Raw genomic sequence first — 8,924 nt, forward strand, 5'->3', positions numbered from 1 at the left:
TCAAAAGTCAAGACATGAAGCAGACTAGAGATGTCAAGACTAGGCCAAAAAGAACCCCAACCAAACGTAACACACTATTCCAGTTTGTAACAATCCTTTAAGGTTTTAGCATCATCACTTCCTCCTTGAATCCTGAATGCGTCAGACCTGGAAAGAACTTTTTTATAACCATTTTGGCCAGATAGTGAAATAATTAGATCAGCTCCCTGAATTACTGTGAAACAGTTAATTAAGGCTGAGTGGGAGTGGATTTGAGGTCTTGGCAAACATAAGATTAATATTCTTCTGTTTACTCACACACACACTGGATGACAGATTACCCATGAGCCTCTGGGGCCAGGCCAAGGCATGCAGGCAGAGTCGTGGGTGGTCAGTTAGTTGACACAGTAACAAGCTGCTAGCCAGCGGCCTTCTGGGAAGGCGGCATCCACGACAGCCTGCGGGCTGAATGAGAAACAAGCAATGTGAGCATTCAGACTCATGATTAATGGCTGCTGCTGGTTTTACAGCAATGAGGAATATGAAAGTAAATGATAGTGTGGGTGTTAGAACAGAAAAAAATAACAGCATGTATCGAGGCACAGAATCACTCGTTGATCCATACGTTTGGGTATCGGGCTGCAGAATAATGAGAAGGTCTCAGAAACTGAGCAGAAATGACCCAACAAGGAGAGAACTGAGTAGAGGTGAGCCTCCTGGGAAATCAATATAATGAAACCTTCTCACCTGAAAGCACAGACGGACCGGCCGCAGAGCGACTGCCTTTCATCAGGCCGTCTAGCTGACAGTGTGGACAAACACAGAGGCTTCTGACTGAGGATTTAAGCAGCCTGTAAGGACATAACGGTGGCTTTATACACTGTTTGATAGACTTTAACTGCTCTGCTGCTTTAAGCCCTGTGTGGGAGACGGTCTTGTATGGTTCCCATTGAAATGCTAAGGAAAATGGGCATTAAAGGGCTTTTTAAGGAGGCTCTTTAAATGGCAACCTCATCCTCATGTTCATTTAAAGATTTAAAATGATGGTTCTCATGTACTATATTGCCAAAATTATTCACTCATCCATCCAAATTACTGAATGAAGATGTTCCAATCACTTGAATGGGTGTATGAATATCAAGCACCTAGGCATCCAAACATTTGTGAAAGAATGGGTAGTCTAAGGCAGCGGTCCCCAACCTTTTTTGCAAAGCAAGGTGCATAAAGACGTGGATGAGAAAGTTTGGTGTTGAAGAGTCCTTCACACTTGTTATGGCCCTGTCCATAATCAAGCTAAGTCAGGAGGAGGTGTTATCTACAACCCTATGTGGTCCCCTGGCCATGTGATCTTCATTCAAATCCCTCACCAGCAGTTGTCCCGGGGCAGCCACTGACAGCAGCAGCAGACCTGACCCTGGCCTCCAAAACCTGAGACTTTTGTGCCTGTGACTTTGTGCGACTTTTTTGGAGTTTTGTATATAGTGTGTACATTAGTTTTCATTGTAAATAGCCTTGTAAATAGCACTGCAACAGAAGGGGTGAGCTGCCTTATTGTTTTTCCTTGCACTGTTTTCTCCTGTTTATTTCAGTTAGGGAGTTAGGTGTAGCGCTTGTCTTTTGTTTGATATTTGATTTCACATAGGGTTGTAGATAACACCTCCTCCTGACTTAGCTTGTTTTGTTTGTTATTTTGGCCTTTGTTCACCCCGGAGCTTCATTTTTGCAGTGCAGAAAAATAAATCACGATTCACTAAGAAATTGGTTTCCCTTTGTGTATGGTTTTGGGGACCAGGGCGGGGCAATTCCTTCAAACTTGTGTTGCGTTCCTGTACCCCTAGACTGGGGCGTAACATAAAGTGGGGGCTCGTCCTTTTTTTTTTTTCTTTTGCCATTCTTTTTGTCAAGTCAAGAGGTACTGATGTCCTGACTTGGTTTTTGGAAGCGGACCTACACAATCGATGATTGTGTAGGTGCCATTCTCAGATGAGTTTGTGTTGACCCATCGCGTTGCGTTTTCAGCTGTGCGCCGTGAATGTGCCCCGTTGTCGAAACCTGCGAGGAGTTTGAGGGTTTCTCCTAAGCGTCAAACGCGCCCTGATCAGGTCCCCATGACTGTCCGAGAATGCTTTTATTGCCATGATACTGGCCATCTCATTGCCAGTTGTCCGTCGCTCCGTCGCAAAGAGCAAACTCACACATGGAAAAAGCCAAAAAGCATTGGTTTTGTTCAATCGGTTGCTACTCCTAATCCCGTCAGTGATGAACCAGGAAATGACAGTCTTGACAGCAGTTACCGACCATTCATTTCACAAGGGTTCGCCTCACTGACTGGAATAGAGGAGGATCGCGTGCCGATTGTAATTTTGCGCGACACTGGGGCTGCCCAGTCTCTCATTTTGGAAAGCGCGTTGCCTTTCTCAAGTAACTCGTTTTGTGGTGCTGATGCTCTCGTGTGGGGAGTGAAAATGAGTGTGTTACGAGCTCCGCTTGTTTTGTTTGTTATTTTGGCCTTTGTTCACCCCGGAGCTTCATTTTTGCAGTGCAGAAAAATAAATCACGATTCACTAAGAAATTGGTTTCCCTTTGTGTATGGTTTTGGGGACCAGGGCGGGGCAATTCTTTCAAACTTGTGTTGCGTTCCTGTACCCCTAGACTGGGGCGTAACAACACTACACTAAACTTTTGGCAGTATAATGCATGTGGTGTCTTTCTCACTTCAGTCTGGAACAAAGTGTAATTGGGTCAAATATTTGTAATTAAATTACTCAAAAATAGTACATGCAGAGGAAATGAAACAGCAGTTATACCAGGAACTGTATATAAAACATGCACGTAACCACCAAGAAGTAACATGTTGGTTTGATACTGGTTTTTACCAAAAAGTGGAGGGTAGAACCTGAGAACATCTGTGTACAAAAACTTGTCAACCATAATTTACAACATGGATATAATGTGTTGAATATAACTCGAACCTAGCATTTGAGACTCTACATACGCTCATCAGAAAAATACTTGGTAAAGTAATAAATCAAGGGAGAAGTAAGACTTCTATATAATTTGAAGTCAGGGGAGCCAGTCATTGCTAGCCATTACAAAAAACTGCAGGTTTAAGACACTTCCACATGCATGGGCTTCACTTTTTAGACTCAGTGGCTAGATCCATGGTAACTGTTGCCAGTTTGTTGTACAGTGTGGCATATACCTGTGAAAAGTATATCCAGAAAGAATCTATATGCCATTTGCAGGTCAAACTGCAATTGTGGCATGTGATATCATAGATTAGCATGTTATCTCTGTTTTTGCTGGCATCTCTCAGTTGATCATAAGTAACAAGCCATTTATAAACTACTCAGTAGCAGCATATATTTAATTGAAAAGAGGTTTGCAGAAGCATTCGTTTAAGGTAGGTGTAGGTGGGGTGATCCAGAGCAGGCTTAAAATTTAATGGACATGTCGTGCAGAGGTCAAACTGGAGCAATGTGTTACAATAAATATAATGAAATCATCCTGAGAGAACGAGGGCCGTCTGCAGCACATAAGCTGACGTCGTTACAGCTTGCCGGACCTTAAGAAGTAAATGAAGGCGAAGAGCTGGAAGGGCTCGGTCTGAGTCGGTGTCAGATTTAAGTGGCTTCTATAAACAAGCAGGCTGGTTCACATCTAATATACAGGTAATGAAAAGAGCTGCCATCTCCAGGAGTGGCCAGTGGGAATAAACAACCAAATGATGCTGAAACGAATATGGGTCAGATCTCATTATAGCTGCACATGTTTTCTTTCAGCCATGTGTGAATTTAATTCCTCTAATTAGCGGTCTGTACGTGCGGTGAAAGTAGAGTCTGGCTAGGTGTTAAATATGTGACACTTTTCATTTGAGCAGAGAAAGTTATTTGGTGTCAGGCGGCCGGTATTCCTGCTGAATGTGATTATAAAATATGTACAGCCAGATCTCTGCCATCTGCTCTGGTGGCTTCACTGGTTTTTATAGATCAGAGGAGGCAGAGATTAAACCACGGATGAAAAATACAGCTGTAGACAGGATGATATGACTGCAGCCACACTCTGCACGCATGTGTGTACAAGACAGCTTCCTGGTATGGTGTTAGTAGTGGTGATATGCTCAGTAGGGTTGTGTGCACATACAGTATGGGAACCACATTAACCATATAATGCTCACCTTTACATTGAAGACATAGTTCAAAGTCAACATCCTTGTTTTGCCTCAAATTGTGCACTTCCGCTTGCTACTTTGTTGCTATCTTGTGTGTTCACACTAACACGCATGGCTACATGCATCTGGGAGAACTCAGCTGTTGGAGGAAATCTAAGATCAGGTACGGTGATGCATTGGACAGCACCAGAACACTACAGGACCCAAAGCTGAAACCACGGGAGAATTTCACCAGTGATTTTCTGCCCACAGATTCTGTAATGAGTTTCTAACTAGTTAGCAGACTAACTTCTGCTAGCTGTACTACATAAAACACTGCATACCATATTTGGGGAAAACCAGTATATGAGAACCCAGATGGTGGCCTAACAGTTAAAAAGTTGAGTATGAAAAGCTGTGGATGCTTAATGGTCTAATAATCAATATACTTAATGGCATATTGACTGAACAGAGGACAAGGTAGCCAACCAGTTTTCAGTTGGTAGGAGGAATGATGGTCTGCACAGATAGCAAAGCTTAAGCTGTCTTAGATTATGCAAACAGTGATGTCAATGTTTTTGCCATCTTCCTGTTTTGAAACAGTTTTCTTCAAAAAAAGTGAAACTACTGATTGAGCCTGTAAAGTCATTAGGGTTTGCAGAGTGAAGGGGAAATCATGGTTTAGTGGTGGTTGGCAATCTTGCGGCAGTGGGGTCCGTCTACCTGAAGAGAGCATCTGTTGTCAGACTGGGGTTGTATACGTGGTACAATCAGCCTGTGGCTGTCTCTGACTTGTGCTGTTGTTGGTCTGTCAGCCAGCTGTGGAGAAGAGTAAAACTATAACATACAGAGTGAAATGGAGTGTTAAAAACAGTGAAAACTGTTCAAGTCCGTTACTGTGTGTACTTTTCTTACTGTATTTTGTAAATCTTTGATAGCTGCTCCATTGTATAAGGATTTATAGATTTGCCTAACAAGTAAAAGATTCCTGGTTTGATCCTACATGGAGTTACAGATTCCTTGTGGGTTGCATTAGGAGGGACATCTGGTGTGACAATCTGCCAAATATGCAGAGTTACCTGCTGTAGAAACTTCTTGTGAATAAAGGAGCAGCTGAAAGTAGCTTTTTGTTAATGTTTGAGTTTTTTTTGTGCTGCTCCCATTTCTGGTGAACCCAACTGTCGCTTCCCTGTTCTGGATCACTTAATTGCATTTTGAATAGTGGAATTGTACAGCGCTTTGAGGGCCCCGAAAAGCGCTATATTTCACTCTCACATTCACACACTGGTGGAGGCAAGCTACAGTTGTAGCCACAGCTGCCCTGGGGCAGACTGACAGAAGCGAGGCATATGGCAACTAACTGGCATTTCTAGCTGGGCCTACGTCCTCATTTAGGTTTGACAGCGTTTTTGTAGGTAAAGGTGAATGGCTTGGGCATGAATTGAGCTGCGGTTTGGGGAAGGCCTCGAAGGGGACTGGCGGCAGCTCCCGGGCCTGGCAGCTCCCTACGTACTAAATAGAAGTGAAGAAGTTAAAGAATTGAAAGGGGTGGGGGAGGGTGGGGCACGTAAATGAGAATGAACAGTTTGTAGCACTGGGGGAACCCATATAGATGAAAACCAGAAGGAGCATGTTTGTAGGCGTGGTCCTGCTCCTGAAATTTCGAAACTTAATCTTCATTGGACCAGCACACAGCGTCAATCACCTCAAGGAATGAGAAGTCTGGACTTTGGAGGACTGCAAAGAAACATGTTTTCAGTAGGTGCTCTGTAGGCATATACACATGCAAAGTGATGCAACCTTATCAACATTTACTAAACGTGAAGAAGCTGAGGGCAAATTCTACCGTGGACTTCGCCTCGCCCCCTAGTGCCTGTTTCTTGTCTTCACTTTTCAGATTTTTTGTACCGTCTATGCTAGCTCACAGCAGCAGTTCTTGGGCACACTGAAATTACAGTAGTTTGGTATTACCTCATGTTTGTGTATGTTAATTTGCCATTCATAACATAAAACAGTGTTATATATGTGTTATACATGCAAAAGGCCTGACAAGCTGTAAATGTTTGCAAAAGGTGTAAATCATGGTCAAAATGGTACAGCTGTCATTGCATGTTCAGTTTGAGACAACACAGTTCTGTCAAACATGTATCACGCCAGTAAGTACTGCACATTGTGTGCTCACAGAAGTACCCAAATTGAGACAGTGTGTGACTCAATACATAAAAGACACTTTCTAAATGTTTGCCAGTTCATAATAGAAATGCATGGTGAGTAATTTTCAACCTATACTGAAGAATAATATTGTTCGTTGTATGAGCACACAGCAACAGAAGAAAAGTGTAGGAGGCATTTCTATTTTTCAGGTTCAATCAGCATCGCTAAAGTAACTCCAAGTGTGTCTTTTAAAAAAAATGTGTTTGCTGCATGAAGCGTGAGAGGGGAGGAAACAGTGCTTACTTGAGCAAAAATAAAAGGCAGTCATTATGTGAAAGGCAGCCAGATATAGAAAGAAGAAAGGAACTAAAGCAGGCAGGTATCTAAGATACAGTGAAGGGGTCGCAAATTTCAGGCTGGCAAGACAAAAAGAGGACAGAAAAATATAAATCAAAGGAAGTTGGAGAAGTTTATAAATGTGAGCAGGGTAGCATTTATTGGAAAATAAGGCTGATGACAAATGAGATGCAGGTATGTGGTGAGGAGACCGACCAGGCGTTGAGGGCACGAAGAATAAAATTCCAGTCACATCTTAAATGTTCAGCGATTCTGGTTTTTATGAACTATAAAGAGTTCGACACATTAATTTGCACTGTTTACTGATAAACTATTTGGAATGTGCTACCGTTTGACATAATGGTCAATGGATCATAGCGTATTTGTCCATTATTCACTTTGTATAACTAGAATTTAAACTGAATCATGAAAGCGGAATGACTTGTGCGGCATAAATATTTGGTAAAAAGTGGCTAAAACCAACAGTCTATAGTTAAAGATGCAATGAAATGAATAAAGAAGTATCTGTTAGTGACAACCCTACAATGACTTATCATCTAAATCTGAGGCTCGTCTTTGCTTCACAGAGCTTTATCGTAAGTTGTAGCTCATTGTTTGGCTGTCCAACCTCTAAATTTATAGTTCTGTTCCACTCTCACTGCTCTCCTATAGTCCTTGGCACGATAGGAACTACTCTCACAGATCAGGGAACCGATAATTGTCTGACAACTTGGCATCTAGGGTTATTGGCTAGTTTTTAGCGGCTTCCAGTATGAAACATTTTGGTAATTTTCACTGCATAAAGTCAAATGAATTTGTGCATTTCTGTGTCCATCCATTGAAAGAAAGGCACAGATGCCTCAAAATCCCTCTCTACAGCACTTCTGTGCAGTTACTGAGAGCTCCCACATCAATGTGGAGGAGCAGCTCATGAATGACTGAGGTCTTCATCCTTTCTAACTGTATCCATGATCTTATTGTTTCAGTTACCAACCAAAGTTTGTGGCCACAGGTGAAGAGTTAATCAACCAGTAAATCAGCAGCTTCACTTTAATGCTCAGCTTTGTCTTCACTACAACCTGTCCAGTCTGTTTCCAGCTCCACTCTTAATCCACTCAACCATTAAAAGCAACCAAATAATTAATACACATAAAGAACCTTTCATATACATATAAACTTCTTGAAGAATCATCCTCAAAAGAAAGATGTTCTTTGAAGAGCCAGGCAGCCTTTAAATAACCAGCATTTTTCTTTCTACTATACACACGACATCCGGTCCAAAACATCTTGCTCTGAGTGGAGTTTTAAAGTCCTGTTTTGAATACAGGTAAATTTACAATACAATAAGTAACAAAAACCAAAATGCTCTTGAGTGGATAGTCGATGGTTTTGCGATTGCTATTCAGCCTGTGTGCCCTTCTGTGATCTCCATGGAGACAGTTTACCTGCAGTATATATACCCACAGATGATTCAGATGGGATGGATTAATACTACTTGGACGAATGTGTGATGGCTGCATGCAACCACACAACTGAAATACTCATGTTTACCTTTTTGTCTTATTTTTACATTGTGCTGTAAAGCTTCAAAGTTCATCAATTCTAAATTTTGAGTTGGTTTGTAATACATGACAGCTACAGCTATAGTCCAAATGATGGCATTGAAATAAGTTTTTTTATGGTAATATGTATATATGGTATATTAATTATTTTCTGTTCTTTTTGACTTACCTGGCTGCCGCTCCAGTCCTTCCTGGTTTGGGTGAAAGAGGAGGCTGAGGGTGGAGCTGGTTTAAATGTAGAAGCCAATAAAATGGACTGATCCATCTATTGTGATCATGCAGGGGGTTCTTCTTGAATTATGGTTAGCTGGTATCTCTGTGGTTTTCACCTTTGGTGTATACAATAGTTTATTCATTGCTTTATAACTGGGGCTGTTTCTCATTTGGGAAGTTCGGTTTGTTGAGTTATGTTTTGTTAAGTGGCTTTTGAGTAGAAATTTTTTAAGTTGACCTCCTTTATGGGCCAATTTTGTTCTTAATATACGTTGTTTTTGTCGTTTTGAATTTTTGTAATGATTTTGTCCTTTTTGGGGTATAATAAAACCCATTTTTTAAAGATTTCACCTGTGTCTGTATGTTCTTGGCTGCTTGGTCCCTGATAAAATGGAAACCAGAGAGTTAAATCTTTTGCTTGCCTTTAGATTCTGTGTGCTCAAATGCAGATCTCTATTTATGGAGATTACCCAGAGAGAAAAAAGCTAATCTGTCTGTTAACAACTTCACCAAAAGTGCATGATGTGACT

The sequence above is a fragment of the Rhamphochromis longiceps genome, linkage group LG18 (assembly GCF_057381845.1).
Source record: "Rhamphochromis longiceps isolate RC_006_pf linkage group LG18, R_longiceps_female_GT1.1, whole genome shotgun sequence".
Classification (NCBI taxonomy): domain Eukaryota; kingdom Metazoa; phylum Chordata; class Actinopteri; order Cichliformes; family Cichlidae; genus Rhamphochromis; species Rhamphochromis longiceps.